General features: G+C 37.6%; 1 protein-coding gene and 1 long non-coding RNA gene across 4 annotated transcripts in view; one reads left to right on the plus strand and one right to left on the minus strand.

Moving 5' to 3' along the window:
• LOC139764594 (uncharacterized) overlaps nucleotides 1-13,188 on the plus strand; it is a 100,037-nt gene extending 86,849 nt beyond the window's left edge. The window contains exons 8-11 of one of the 2 annotated variants that reach the window (XR_011716414.1): nucleotides 7,323-7,610; nucleotides 10,274-10,334; nucleotides 11,362-11,453; nucleotides 12,195-13,188. The gene's annotated coding sequence lies outside the window, so the exon portion shown is untranslated. The remainder of the gene's footprint in view (nucleotides 1-7,322; nucleotides 7,611-10,273; nucleotides 10,335-11,361; nucleotides 11,454-12,194) is intronic. The other variant, XR_011716413.1, reaches the window with a different exon arrangement.
• Nucleotides 12,913-16,515, minus strand: part of LOC139764596 (uncharacterized) — a 28,287-nt gene continuing 24,684 nt past the window's right edge. For both annotated transcript variants that reach the window (XR_011716415.1, XR_011716416.1), the window contains exon 3: nucleotides 12,913-15,454. This is a non-coding gene — a long non-coding RNA (uncharacterized lncRNA). The remainder of the gene's footprint in view (nucleotides 15,455-16,515) is intronic.

Genomic DNA, 16,515 nt, shown 5'->3' on the forward strand with positions numbered 1-16,515 from the left:
TACAGTATGGAGGTGCATGGTAGGTTTGGGAATGCTTCATTAAATAGTTTTTCTGAAAGCAGCTACTAAAGCATTTAGAACACTGGTAAGTTGAGTTTATGCTGAGCACTCTTTTTCTTTAGGAATTTTTAGTTTCTTCATCACAGGTGGAATTGTTTTTGTGAGAGCAATTGGTGGGATCTTAAGCATGCAAGTACATGGTCTTGTGAATGTTATCAGCAAGGACTTTAGAACGTTGGTCAGCTTTTCAAGAGCTGGTAGCATGAACTTATGAATGCTGGCAGCTTGTTCACATGAACTGTGGTAGCATGGTCTTGGGAATATTTGACAGAAATGGTCTTTTTAATACTGGCTGCATGATTGTGTTAAGGCTGGCACATGGTCCTGTGAATGGTGACAGCATGTCCTTATGAGTGATGGCAGCATGGCTTTCTACGATGCGGCATATTATTGCAGACACTTGCTGCATGGCTGTCTAAGGCTGGTAAAATGCCCTTGTGAAAATTGACATGGTCTTATGAATGCAGGCAACACAATTCATTAATATTGGCTCCAAGGTCATATGAATGCTAGCAGCATGGCTTTGTGAACACTGGCAGCTTGATCTTGCTAAGGTTGGCACCATGGTCTTATGAAGGCAAACAACCTGGCCCTGTGAATGCTGGTACTAAGGTCTTGTAAACCCTGGTAGCATGATCTTAAGGTTGGCATTATGGCCTTATGAACGCTGGCAACATGGCCCCGTGAACCCTGGTAAGCATACCCCTGTAATGTTTTGTGAACGCTGGCAAAATGATCTTTTTAAGGTTGACACTATGGTCTTACAAATGTTGGTAACATGACCCTCTGAATGCTGGCAGTCCGATCATGTGAACCCTGGCAGCATGGTTGTCTGAATGTAAAAAGGTGGCTCATTCGAACAATTGAACAAAATTTGATAAATGGATGAAAGATAAAGAGCAAAAGGACGAGGAAGAAAGTGGATGAAGGAAGAGGTGAAACAAGAGCTGAAGATAGTGGAAACTAAACAGGAGAGATTTACAATGTATGTAAATTAGGGATAAAGGTTGAGTTTTACTCTGATATGTTTCAACATAAAGCTATTATTACAGAGGTTAAAAACCTGAGAACAAATATATATCCATGGGATAGGGGTTTAAAGAATACTTCCCACGTATTCCTTGCATGTCGTAAAAGGTGACTAAAAAGGGAGGTAGCAGGGGCTGGAAATCCCTCCCTCCAGTTTTTACTTTTCCAAAAGAAGGAACAGAGAAGAGGACAAAGTGAGGATTTTCTCTCCAAGGCTCAGTCCTCTGTTCTTAACGCTACCTTGCTAGTGCAAGAAATAGCAAATATGTAAAAAATATATATGTCTGTGTGATCATGATTTTACACCAAACATAAGAGAATAAAACCAGCTTCATCCTTAATTTTTCTATTTCCCTAATCCACTCATATAAGTAATATAAGTGGAGACAGACTGCAGAATATAGAAAAGGGAGAGGCAAAATTATAAAAAAAAGAGAAGATGGAGGGTGAAGAATAAGATTCCCTAAGTTTACTTCCCCAGTACCAAAGAAAAGATGATCAATTTCTTGTGAGTTGTTGACAACATGAGCAAAGATAATATTTCCAGCAAAGCTACTGGCATCCCACAATGAGTTGTAATTTTTTCCACACACAGGACACCTTGCATAGGCCTAGAGTGTGCATATATGTGTACATACAGACTTTGGAGTAAAGAAATGGTACGTATATACAAGGTTAAGAGACAGGGTAACACGTTTAAAAATTCTCTCCTGAAACGCAAATAGTAAATCACACAATGTTGAGCTCATTATTATATAAAAGTGAAGGCTGAGTGGACTGCCAGCAAACATTTAACAATATACTACACCCTGATTATAGAAACTAGATCACTTGGCAAGAATAAAATGGAAACTTTTTCAATGGATACAGTATTATTCTTACTAGAAGGGAATGAAAGACACAAGTCAGTAAAACCTTCTTGAAATGGTTTTGGGTCACCAGTGGATTGCCAAAGAGTTCTGTCCTGCAACCTTTACTCTTCTTGATCTATGTGATTGACTTAGACTTCAACCTGAACTTTTTTGTGGAGACACCAAGGTAATCAGGGAAGTAAAAAGCGAGGAGGATTGCATCAACTTGTATTACTGGAAACCTAGACAAACTCCTAAGTTGGGTCTGTTACATGGTTGATGAAATTCAACCCGAGTTTGTGTAATGAGAATGGAACACAGTGAAAGGTTTCAAGCATAAGTTTTATCTGACTGGGAACAAGCTGTGGGAATGTGTGTGTGAGAGGGAGTTGACAATGTCCCTAGCCTGTCATCCAGAGTCCCACCTTAGGAGAAAAGTTAAAAGAGACAAACACTGCTTGCATTTATTAGTACAATTTAAATATTTAAGAAAATATTAAGCAAGCTATTCATATCCTACATTACACTAAAGGTAGAATGTGCCTCTCAGATTTGATTACAAAGAGCTAATAGAGAAAATGCAAGGAAGAACAATAAAGATTGTATCAGAATTAAGAGCTGAAATACAGGAAAAAACTATAGGCCTTAGATTTCCTGTCTTGGAAGAGAGAAGAGTGAGGGGTGACTTGATCACAATCTTTCGAGTTTTTAAACATTAGTAAAGTAGAAACTGAATAGTTCTTTGAAAGAGTAGGGGTAATGCAATTAGAGGACATAATATCAAATAAGTGAGAAATAATTATAAAATTGTAATAATGATTATATGAAGAATTGTGTAAAGAATTCATCAGATCACATTCATGCATGATTGTGTTGACTAGCTGTCCCACCTATTGATTTGTGTGGCATGTAATCCATCCTCTCTAATAGCATCAGCACTTTTTGATAAATGATCCTTGAAGGTTTTTAAATGAATTAACAAATCTAGAGAAAAATATAATTTTATTGGGAAACTTTTGTGTTGCTGATGACACCACCTTGTGAAGATCAGTGTAGCTGGTTCTTCCAACCTGGAAGGAAAAAACATTCCAAATTTAGAAAATATTATAAAGGAACTTGATACAAGAGTATTTCAGCAGAGTAACGCATGTGTACAAGTGGAAAAGGAGATGGATTGGTGGTTTAAAGTAAGATATGTGGGTTTTAGTTGAGTTTGAATGAGGAGAGCCTAGAGGAAGTGGTCAGTGATTGAGATACCCGGAAATGGAACAGTGAGGGATGAAGTGAATCTCAGAGTGGGAGGGGAGGCAAAGTTCCTGGCTGCAGTGAAGTTTTTGCAAAAGGGGAGGTGAGGGCAAAGATGGGTTATGTGTGATGGTATAGCAGACTCAACAGTGTTGTATTTTGTTGAGATGTATATCTAAAGGAGCGGAAGAGAGTGGACATATTGAAAATCTAATGCCTGAGGACATGAGTTGTGTGAGGAGGATTGGTCTTGTGCAGAATGACTGTGTAAGAGATTGAGAGAGCACATCAAGGTGTACTGAAACAGTTTGGACATATTAAGAGATTAAGTGAAGAGGCTAACCAAGAAGATGTGTGTCAGAAGTGGAAGCAGCAAAGGAAAGTAACTACCTACTATGACCTATGATGAGATTTTGCCAGACACTCCCCAAACATCTTTCTTGTTGAACTGGCTCACCCTGTACTAACTAGACGGTCATACTATGGCTTTCTACTAACAACTCAAGTCTTACTGTAGCTGAATAGTAGAAAAAAAAAACGCAGTTCATTGGCAGTTACAGAGCAAGATTTTGGTTTAAAACCAAACAGCCGCTCAGTGGCTAAACATTTACTTGCAGAGTCATGATCATAATCAAAAATAATTTCACTTATCCAGTGACATAATGCAACTTTGCTTCTGGTGAAACGATGTATAACATAATCTGACTTTCATCACGACTGATGAAATATCATTTGTAAAAATTTTGGCAAACAACCAGACTTGCTTCAGTTCTTCTGTTGAACTTCCTCCTTTTAAACTTGAAAATTTTCAGTCACATCTGTTGACTCATGCCACATATAACCTCTTCCATTCTAAAGCAGGGAAGCTTATGAATAATCTCCAGATATCCATTTTATCTTGACTAAATATTCTTGCATGCTAACATTTGCCATCTGTACTCCCTCACTCTACCTCTGACAGTGTCATACTTTTGGTGAACTGTACTTATTCATACAAAAGCCAATTCTCTTTCCCTGAAAGTGAACCTGCTTTCATTACACATTCAGACTAATTACTTTTTATGAAATGTCTCATATCACATATGAATTAATTCATTGCTTCTGATGCACATTCTAGCTATAAATGAACAGACTCTTATTTGATCTGTTTTCTGTCAAACACAAAACTTCTAATTCATTCCAGACAAGAAAGTTATAATGACAGTTTCATCCAAGAGAGAGATTCTGTGGCACATAAGGGGTTAATTAACCTTTAGTCAAAGAGATCCCCTGATAGATAAAGGAGTTAATTAGCCTTTAGTCCGGGTAAAGAATTTCAGGCTGAAAGCGTTGGGAGGCAGTTGGTTGAAGACAGGAGAGGCAGACATATGAAATAGTGACATGGTAGATTTCCTAATTGTTGGTAATATAACATTTATAACATTAGGAAATAAATACAAAGTCCACTGTACAACTTTCAAATAATTAGATAAGATTAAATCTAGAACTATTACTTCACCATTCTAAATCGAAATTACAGTACCACTCTTCATTGTATCCAGTATGCTGCCTCCCACTATGGTGGGTCATGCAGAATATATACTCATTCCACATACTAAATGTACTCCTTCATGCTGTCGTTACTCAAAGGAAATGATGTTTGTTGTAGTGATCATGATAGTTGTGGTTGTTTTGTTGGAGACTGTTGTCAATATGGCTCTGGTGTTGATAATGACTGGCTGGTGTGCCAAGGAATATATATAGATGGGGTAAACCATGGAAAGTTCTGTGGGGCCTGGATGTGGAAAGGGAGCTGTGGTTTCGGGCATTATTACATGACAGCTAGAGACTGAGTGTGAACGAATGGGGCCTTTGTTGCCTTTTCCTAGCGCTACCTCGCAAACATGAGGGGGGAGGGGGATGTTATTCCATGTGTGGCGAGGTGGCGATGGGAATAAATAAAGGCAGACTATGAATTATGTACATGTGTTTATATATGTATATGTCTGTGTGTGTATATATATGTGTACATTGAGATGTATAGGTATGTATATTTGCGTGTGTGGACGTGTATGTATATACATGAGTATGGGGGTGGGTTGGGCCGTTTCTTTCGTCTGTTTCTGTGCTACCTCACAAACGCGGGAGACAGCGACAAAGCAAAAAAAAAAATATATATATATATATATATATATATATATATATTATATTCTTTTTTTTTCAAACTATTCGCCATTTCCCGCATTAGCGAGGTAGCGTTAAGAACAGAGGACTTAAAGGGACTTTATGTAGATCACTTGCAATCAGCAGTGGGTAAAGGTACGTTATCTATTTGTTCTGAATTTGCACATAGCATGTGGAAGGTGTTGAGTTGCTGGTCATGACCCCAAGTCAAAGTAGGAAACATTACTGCACTGCTTATGGAATAAAAACACCAGGAGAGATCTATTTAAGAAAAGGTGAGTAGATATTACTAGTTTAAACCATATTATAGAGCAGAGGAAGACAAATTGTATGAATTGTAATATGGGTAACTAGTAATTAGGAACTTGGTAATAATTTTGAATAAATACTATTGAGTGTTTTCTAGAAGATAGATAATGAAATATCATTTTATACCAGTAGATTCTTTACACTGTGTAGAGTTCATATGGAGTGTGGGATTTTTGGTGTAGCACCTCTAACTTCAATATCAAGTTCTTTTAAAGTGGGCAGGGCAATGAAGTAGAGGGAAATTGTTGGCGATAAACACTAAAAACGAATTTTTAAGTAAGTAATGCACTAAAATCATTTGTCCAATTGTAGCAGATAAATGAAACGCAGGGACACCTATGACATTACAGCATCATTTTCTAATGTCCTTAAGAAAATTAGAAAAGTGAATCCTCTGGATGGCTAACAAAATACATTCACCTGTTTCTTTGGCCTCTATAGAGCTCTATTCAGTTTATATATCCATATACAAACTGAATTAAGCAATATTGCAACAAGAAAACATGCCTGTAGGGTCTAGAAATGACAACATAATTTACTTCAAAATTTATGCATTTCACTGATTGCCACCATGCATTGTAATGATTTCATTCAAATGCATCTGAGTTGCAAATATGTTGAATGATTTCAGCTATCTATGTATACGTATTTAGTGACTGAATTAATGCCAACAAGATCTGTTCTCATGCAGGGTTAGATTCCTATAACTCCAGAGACATTTGAACTACATTTGAACTCATTTACCTTCCAAGCCAAGCAAATCATAATGCTGTTAAGTGGAGTACATTTTTAATAATGATGAAATCTTACTAATAAATAGTAAAACCCACGAGACATCTGAAGTATTAAAATAAGCACACTACCACCATTTTAGTATCTAAAATAATACTAATATGTTATGTAGCCCCACATTTTCCCTCTCCTTCATAACCCTAACAGTAAGTTTATTTGATATAAAAAAAGATCAGTTTTCAGAGTGAAAGAAGAAAACCTTAAATGCTTATACCACTCAGTAGCTACAATGCTTCCATACAAGCAGAATGCAGATCATAATCCTAGAAAGCTTGAATCCGTATTCTAAAATTTTACAAAGTTCTTTGGGGGAGGGCTGTCCATGCTTCATTATCTATCACTCATTAAATATTATTTCAGCTTTAAATAATTAAGGCCTTATTCCATACTTAAGAGAAGTTAGGAAAAAAATTAGTTCAGCCTTGGGTAATAGTTAAGGAGAGTATATCAATCATGTGTTGTGTATTTTTACATCTTATTTAATACTTTAATTGCACCCAGTGCCAGTCTCCCCATAAACGTACTCTTCTTGAGGATAGAAAGTCTACAACTTAATGCATCTCAAATTGTCTTCACACACCATTTTTATTCTGAGTACTATTCTTGTGTAGATCACTTTGTTTCAATCATGTCTTCAACATAAAGTATAGGATTACAGTTAGTTTATATGTTATTTTCATTTTCAACAGTAAGCTTATTCCTTTATCTGAGATGCTATATCATGAGGTACTGATATAATTTTGTGCATTCATTCAAGTTTTTACTTATATGTAACATATCGGGGTCCATGTATGGACACCACACACACATTCCAATTGTATTATTATTTCTTGATAGCTAATAATAATTAATCAACACATTTTATTTTAACAGATGGGACCGAACATGCTGTACATCCTGTTAAGAGTTGAGGTTGATCATGGAGATGAAGCTCATGGTAAGAGTCTATATTTTTTCCATACTTGATCGCTGTTTCCTGCATTTGCATGGTAACACCAGGAGAGATGAAGAAAAGGCCACATCTACTCGCATCCATTCTCCATCATGTGTAATGCACTGAAACCACAGCTCCCTATCCACAACCAGGCCCCATGGAGAAGGCATATGATAGGGTTGATAGAGATGCTTTGTGGAAGGTATTAAGAGTATATGGTATGGGAGGTAAGTTGCTAGAAGCAGTGAAAAGTTTTTACCCAAGATGTAAAGCATGTGTACGAGTAGGAAGAGGGGAAAATGATTGGTCCCCAGTGAATGTTGGTTTGTGGCAAGGGTGCGTGATGTCTCCATGGTTGTTTAGTTTGTTTATGGTTCGGGTTGTTAGGGAGGTGAATGCAAGAGTTTTGGAGAGGGGCAAGGATGCAGTCTGTTGTGGATGAGAAGGCTTGGGAAGTGAGCCAGTTGTTGTTTGCTGATGATACAGCACTGATGGCTGATTCAGGAGAGAAACTGCAGAAATAAGTGACTGAGTTTGGCAAAGTGTGTGAAAGAAGAAAGCTGAGAGTAAATGTGAATAAGAGCAGTAGGGTTGAGGGACAAGTTAATTGGGAGGTAAGTTTGAATGGAGAAAAACTGGAGGAAGTGAAGTGCTTTAGATATCTGGGAGTGGCTTTGGCAGTGGATGGACCCATGGAAGCGGAAGTGAGTTACAGGATGGGGGAGGGGATGACGGTTGTGGGAGGGAGCATTGAAGAATGTGTGGAAGGCGAGAACATTATCTCGAAAAGCAAAAATGGGTATGTTTGAAGGAATAGCACTTCCAACAGTGTTATATGGTTGGAAGGCATGGGCTGTAGTTAGGGTTGTGTGATGGAGGGTGGATTTCTTGGAAATGAGATGTTTGAGAACAATATGTGGTGTGAGCTGGTTTGATCGAGTAAGTAATGAAACGGTAAGAAAGATGTGTTGTAATAAAAAGTGTGGTTTTGAGAGCAGAAGAGGGTGTATTGAAATGGTTAGGTCATATGGAGAGAATGAGAGGAAAGATTGACGAAGAGGATATATGTCAGAGATGGAGGGAATGAGGAGAAGTGGGAGACCAAATTGGAGATGGAGGAATGGAGTGAAAAAGAGTTTGTGATCGGGGCCTGAACATGCAGGAGGGTGAAAGGCGTGCAAGGAATAGAGTGAATTGGAATGGTGTGTTATACCGGGTCGACGTGCTGTCAATAGATTGAACCAGGGTGTGTGAAGCGTCTGGAGTAAAACATGGAAAGTGTTGTGGGACCTGGATCAGGAAAGGGAGCTGTGGTTTCGGTGCATTATTACATGACAGCTAGAGACTGGGTGTCAACGAATGGGGCCTATGTTGTCTTTTCCTAGCGCTACCTCGCACACATGAGGGGGGAGGGGGTTGTTATTTCATGTGTGGCGAGGTGGCGATAGGAATGAATAAATTTAGGCAGACAGTATGAATTATGTACATGTGTATATATGTATATGTCTGTGTGTGTATATATATATATGTATACGTTGAGATATATAGGTATGTATATTTGCATGTGTGGACGTGTATGTATATACATGTGTATGTGGGTGGGGTTGGGCCATTTTTTCGTCTGTTTCCTTGCGCTACCTTGCTAACGCGGGAGACAGCAACAAAGCAAATAAATATGTGTGTGTGTGTGCACTGACATTTTCTTAATATGTTAATTTAAAGGAAAGTGTGATTTATTAATATTTATTTATATTTATTTATTTTTTTTGCTTTGTCACTGTCTCCCGCGTTTGCGAGGTAGCGCAAGGAAACAGACGAAAGAAATGGCCCAACCCACCCCCATACACATGCATATACATACACATCCAAACACGCAAATATACATACCTATACATCTCAGTGTACACATATATATACACACAAAGACACATACATATATACCCATGCACATAATTCACACTGTCTGCCTTTATTCATTCCCATCGCCACCCCACCACACATGGAATACCATCCCCCTCCCCCTCATGTGTGCGGGTAGCGCTAGGAAAAGACAACAAAGGCTTCATTCGTTCACACTCAGTCTCTAGCTGTCATGCAATAATGCCCGAAACCACAGCTCCCTTTCCACATCCAGGCCCCACACAGCTTTCCATGGTTTACCCCAGACACTTCACATGCCCTGATTCAATCCACTGACGGCACGTCAACCCCGGTATACCACATCAATCCAATTCACTCTATTCCTTGCCCGCCTTTCACCCTCCTGCATGTTCAGGCCCCGATCACTCAAAATCTTTTTCACTCCATCTTTCCACCTCCAATTTGGTCTCCCACTTCTCCTCGTTCCCTCCACCTCCGACACATATATCCTCTTGGTCAATCTTTCCTCACTCATTCTCTCCATGTGCCCAAACCATTTCAAAACACCCTCTTCTGCTCTCTCAACCACGCTCTTTTTATTTCCACATATCTCTCTTACCCTTACATTACTTACTCGATCAAACCACCTCACACCACACATTGTCCTCAAACATCTCATTTCCAGCACATCCACCCTCCTGTGCACAACTCTATCCATAGCCCATGCCTCGCAACCATACAACATTGTTGGAACCACTATTCCTTCAAACATACCCATTTTTGCTTTCTGAGATAATGTTCTCGACTTCCACACATTCTTCAAGAAATGATCAGGTCTTTCTGAGTTGTTACTTCTAACTTAATCTAGTGTATACTGTGTTGATATAAGTTAACAATAGTGATATGCAACTGTTACAGAAGAAAATCCCAGACTATGAAGACATATGTGAATACAGTGTATGAGTCAGTCATATTTTTAAGTAGATACAGTAATTGTGGATTTATAATGACAAATATGTTACTGTTTCAGACCTCTGACTCTTGGAGCAGTTAATGAACCTCCTCTTCTGGAGTATTATGGGAATCCAAAGGTATGACAAAGTAATTTTAAGTTAACTTTTTGCATATTCATTAAAAATGTAGAACTTCATGTACAGAACCTTCACTTCAAAAAATGCCAGCATTATAATGCATACCTAATATAGATTCATCTTTTTTTTTAGTCACTGATAATAGATGGCACTATATGAAAGACATTATAGAAGTCTGAACAGCACCGTATATAGAAGACATTAAACTTATGATTTTAAGCTCTGATAGTGGATGGCACTGTATATTCAGTAGAAGCACCATCATTGAAATTTTTACATATGCTTCATACATATTAGTCAGTCCATTGTCTTGATTTTATGGAAGCCAATGAGAATAGACAGAGACACTCCTGATGGTTTGTTAGGTTCCTTTTGTATATCCCTAATGAACCAAGTGTTGGATTTTCACAATTGTAAAATTCTATTAGACATGATATTAGCATATCCAGTGTTAGAAATTATTGATATTCAATCATTAGTAATTATATTTCTTGAAATTAACTGACAAAAAGATCAAACGAATTTTGGAATCAAGAGCAATAATATGACTTGCAATTAAATTAAGCAATTGTAGTAGTTAAGCAAGTATACATGTGTGTTCCTGCTTCCATTGCTATCACAGTGTTTTCATCAGTATAAACAAATGTCTGAAGGCAAAACCTCATTCATTGCAGCAGGTATATTTTGTCACATGCACAATTGACAGATATTCCTGTATTGCAGACTGTAACATGGATTCTCTATCACTATGGGCACTAGCAACCACACAAATATTGTCATCAGAGACACAAAAGTGTGCCTGTTTCCACTGGTATAATGAATACTAAAAATATAGTGAAACGGATGTAGTTTAGTTTGTCTTTAGTTGTAGCATCTATGTGTAAAATAGGGAACAATATATTACACTAAACAGACTGTATATATTTGTATTACTCAAAGAATATTGTATTACTCTGTCACAGTTATATTTTGCTTTCTATTTCAAAGCAGCAAATGCACAATTATAAATTGTTTTATTCCATTGCAGATGTAAAAATCACTGTCCTACAGACAAACGCTCTCCCACAGGAACTCCAGGCAACAACTATCCCAGAGACAACTGTGCTTTTCTTTGTCCAGGTAATATACTTTATTACGATAATACAGTCGGTAAATTTACGGTTTAAGTTCAGTAGTAGGAGCTATTTCATTTTCCACATTCAAGTTAGTGTCAGATAATGAAATGTTTGAGCCAATGTATTCCCACGATTATACTTTAAACATCATATGTTTCCTTTGAAATATAATTATGCGAATATCGAGTCACATGTATCACAGCAAGTAACACAAACTTTCATCTCATTAAATATGTTAGGGTATGCAACACAAACTCATTTTATTTACGAGAGAAAAAAAAGTGTACCTGCTCCTGATTCACAGAGAATAAGGGATTTTCTTTGCAAGCTTCTTGAAAAAAAAAAATAAAAGACACCAAACCCAGTTTCCTGCACTTTATAGACAGCAAGCTCAAGCATTGTATTTATCATATAATTAATAATCCCTTACAACCACAAAAATATTTTAAAAACTTTCCACTTTTAAATTACTTCCTTGACCACTGTTAACTATTAACCATTATTTGCCATCTTACTGATGGTTTTAAAAATTCCTAAAGCCTTTCTTTCTATAATACAGCATGTCATTTCTCATTACAGATACACTACCAATGTTTTGGTCTAGCTTTATTTGTTCTACTTTATTTCTCCAACATGGGTATGGGTATTCCAGCCAACATTCACCTCTTACAAACTTTTATAATATTTATGCACATTTTAAGGTTTTCTTGGTGTTTCATTATTTTGTATTTCCTTCTCATTACAGAAACGGCACAGATGTGACCGTCTACAAAGCCAGTAAGAAAAAAAAAATATGGAGACTCCAGAACCAGATGCAGACCATGACATCCAATGAGTGCAACACCTCTGAAAGTCTCATAAATAATGTCTAAAAGTTTTAGACTGTTATAAGGCACTCATAAAGTGTTTAAAAACGAATTTGAGAGGACAATATTATGGCCACAGAGACAGAAGAGTTATAACTTCATATTACAGAAGTGAAGCCAAAATATATTTGCCTTACATTCAGTATGTTCATTACACAAATGAATGAAGGCTGGAATACCCACAAGTTACAGATACTGAAGAATAAAGCAGAACAAATGAAGGTAGAGGAAAATGTAGATTGTATTTGCTGACATATAACTGAAGGAATATAAATTTTCAAATCAAGCCATAGAGAGAGGTGCTTGGGAGTATGTTAGGTCCAAGAAGATTGCTAATAATGTACTGGCTTTCATGGTCATGGGATTAATTCAGAAGTGAAAGCATGTTCTGTGATTTTCATTTTTATGAATACTGATTTTTTTTAAAAGCAATGCATGGGAGTTGCTTGCAGAAAAAACAGGGTTTATAGTCAAATGTAGTGTGACCAAGATTATAGATCAGTTTTCAACACTGACATGAGCAAACCAAATTCCTTTCTCTTAATCATAAGCATGTCCACTTATTTTATTTTCCTGTACTAAAGAGAATGTGTAACAGCCTGAGGAAACATGAAATCAAAATAGGAAATAACATTGTGGAGGCATGTGGCTAAATTTTGACTTAACAAAAAACAAGATTTTAATATGAAAGTTAATTTTGGTGCCATCATTCAAGTAAATAATTTTATTTCAATACATTCTTAAATCAAAAATTGACAATTTTAAGATATAAATGTATAAAATGGCATGTTCATTCACATCAGTGTTTTTACGCCACAAAATGAAAAATTTAGACACTGTAGTAGTATATACTAAAGAAAATGCTATATAGCTGGTTTTTCATTATATCTTGTATACAATTAATCATTTAATTTCAATATATTTCCTAATTAAAAACTGACAATCTAAAATTTTTAAATAAATACTATCGAAACTATATATATATATGGCGATTAGGAACAAAGAATAATTCCCATGCGTATTATAAAAGGAGACTTAAAAGGGAGGGAGTGGGGGCTGGAAATCCTCCCTTCCCATTTTTCTAATTTTCCAAAAGGAACAAAGAAGGGGGCCAAGTGAGGATATTCCATCTAAGGCATAGTTTTCTGTTCTTAACGCTACCTTGCTAACGCAGGAAATGGCAAATATGTAAGTTTCCTGTGGGGCAGGTTAATGGCAGGATAGATGAAGGCAAGCAAGCATGAATATGTATGTACATGTGTGTATCTGTTGATATTTATGAGTGCATATGTGGGCATTTATGTATATATACATGTATATGTGTGGGTGGGCCATTCTTTGTCTGCTTCCTGGCACCACGATGATGCAGGAAACGGCGATCAAGTACAATAATAATATTTATATTTATTTTATTATACTTGATCGTCACTTCCTGTGTCAGCATGGTAGTGCCAGGAAACAGACGAAGAATGGCCCATTCACTCATATACATTTATACATAAATGCCCACACATGCACATATACATATCAACATACACAGACATATATACACATGTACATATTCATACTTGCTTGCCTTCATCTATCTCTGGCGCAACCCCGTCCCACAAGAAACAGCATTGCTACCCCCTGCATCAGTAAGGTAGTGCCAGGAAAATAGACAAAAAAGGCCACATTCATTCACACGCATTCTTTAGCTGTCGAGTAATGCACCGAAACCATAGCTCCCTATCCACATCCAGACCCGACAGATATTTCACATGCCCTGGTTCAATCCACTGACAGCATGTCCACCCTGGTATACCACATCGTTCCAATTCACTCTATTCCTTGGATGCCTCTCACCCTCCTATAATATAGTTCAGGCTGTGATTGCTCAAAATCTTTTGCACTCCATCATTCCACCTCCAATTTGGTCTCCCACTTCTTGTTCCCTCCGACTCAGACACATATATCCTCTTTGTCAATCTTTCCTCACTCTTTCCTCACTCAATCTCTCCATATGTCCAAACCATTTCAACACACCCTCCTGTGCTCTCTCAACCACACACTTTATGTGTGTGTGTATATAGAAAGACAGTAGATGTGTGTGAGGTGAGGAGAAGATGGAGTGAGTATTTTGAATGTGTTTGATGATATGGTTGCATATGTACAGGGAACTAGAACAGAGATTAAATTGGAGATGGAAGGCTGGAGTAAAAAGTTTTTTGAGCGACCAGGGCCTGAACATGCACAAGGGAGAAAGACAATTAAAGAAAGGGTGAATTGGAAGTGTGGTATAATGGGGTCAACATGATGAAACAAGGCATGTGAAATGTCTGGGATAAACCATGGAAAGGTCTGTGTGGCCTGGTTATGGATAGGGAGCTGTGGCTGAAGTGCATTTCACTGACAGCTAGAAAGTGGATGTAGCCATTCTTTGTGTGTTTGTACTTTTCATTCAGACATAAACCTCTGTTAAAATCCCCCCAGAAGAATAAATGATTGAAATTTTAATACAAATACAATGTTTGGTTTTGTGCTTGATGTAAACCTCTACTGACCGCCATCCAGAATAAATGACTGAAATTTTACAATGAATACAGTGTTTGGACCAGAAAATACAGAGAACTGCATTGCGGAATGATGAGTTGACATTTTCTGACTGGACACATCAGAGAAGGATATACAAGCCACCCCATTCAGACCTGTACCTGCCACACAAGACTGTAAAACATACTCATTCTATTATGGTTTGGAGCCGTTTCAGCTACTGTTGTATTGGCAATCTGATAACTTTACACAGGAATGTGAAAATGAATCAGGAAGTGAACTTAAATTTACTTACTGATTGTTTACCCAATTCATTTGGAAGCGCAAAGGCAAAAATATTAATGCAGGATGAGGCTCCCTATCACAATGCTAGATGTGTTAAACAGTGACTGAATGGTAATGAGGTGAATTACTTCAAAGACTGACCAAGAAACAGCCTAAACCTAAACCCATTTGAAAACCTGTGGTTCATTGTGAAGCAATGACCATGTGAAACGGACATGTCTTCTGTAACAAAACTTGAGGAAGCAGTTAAGCAGCTATGGGGGTAGTTTTCCACATAACTACTCAAGAATCTTGCTGACAGCATTCCCAACTGGCAAAAGGGCTGTAACAAGAGAAAGGGGAATAATAGCAAAGTATTAAACATATTGGTAAGTGTTATTTGCTTTTTCAGGCCACTTACGCATAAAAAAAATATCTAATTTTCAGCTCATTCTCTAACTTTTTACACACAATGTATAGGAACTATGTTTAATTTTTTAGTTAATAATATTTGCATACCTATCTTATAATTCAGTAAATCTTTAATTGGAAAATATACATAAATGTTCCCAGACCACCTGCTCAATATACATAAAAATCTTTCACATCTGTTCCCAGCATTAGCAAGATAGCGCTAGGAACGGATGCAGAAAGGTTCATATGCTCACATTCATTTCACAGTAATCATGTTTAATGCTTCAAACCATAGTCCCCCATCTACAACCAGACCCTAATGACCTTTCTATGGTTTCTCCTGCCTCCTCCATAAGCCCTGGATCAGTGCAATGACAGCATGTTATCCCCTGTACACCACATCGTTACAATTCACTCTATCTATCCCATGTGTGCCCTTCACACTCTTGCATATTCAGGCCCTAAGCACTCAACATATCTTTTACTTCATCTTCCTCTCTCCACTTTGGTCAATCTACCCTTCCCCCTTCCCTCTTCCCCTCCACTTCTGGCATGCTTCTGTCAACCTTTCTTCACTCACTTTCTCCATACATCTAAACCAGTTCGGTACACCCACTTCACCCCCTCTCAACTACACTCTTATTAACACACTTCCCACTTACACTTTTATTACTTACTCAACCAAACCAACTCACATCACATATTGTCCTTACACACTTCACTTCCAACACATCCACCCTCCTCCACATATCCTCATCTATAGTCCATGCCTCACATCCATACAATATCATTGGAAATGCTACACCTTCAAACACACCCATTTTTACCTTCGAAGACATATTTCTCCTTTCACACGTTCATTAATGCTCCAAGAACCTTTGTCCCCTCATCCACCCTTGGGCTCACTTTTGCAATCATAGTTCCCATCACTGCCATGACCACTCCCAAGTATCTAAACTACTCTACTTCCTCCATATTTTTTCCATTCAA

The sequence above is a fragment of the Panulirus ornatus genome, chromosome 50 (genome assembly GCF_036320965.1).
Source record: "Panulirus ornatus isolate Po-2019 chromosome 50, ASM3632096v1, whole genome shotgun sequence".
NCBI lineage: Eukaryota > Metazoa > Arthropoda > Malacostraca > Decapoda > Palinuridae > Panulirus > Panulirus ornatus.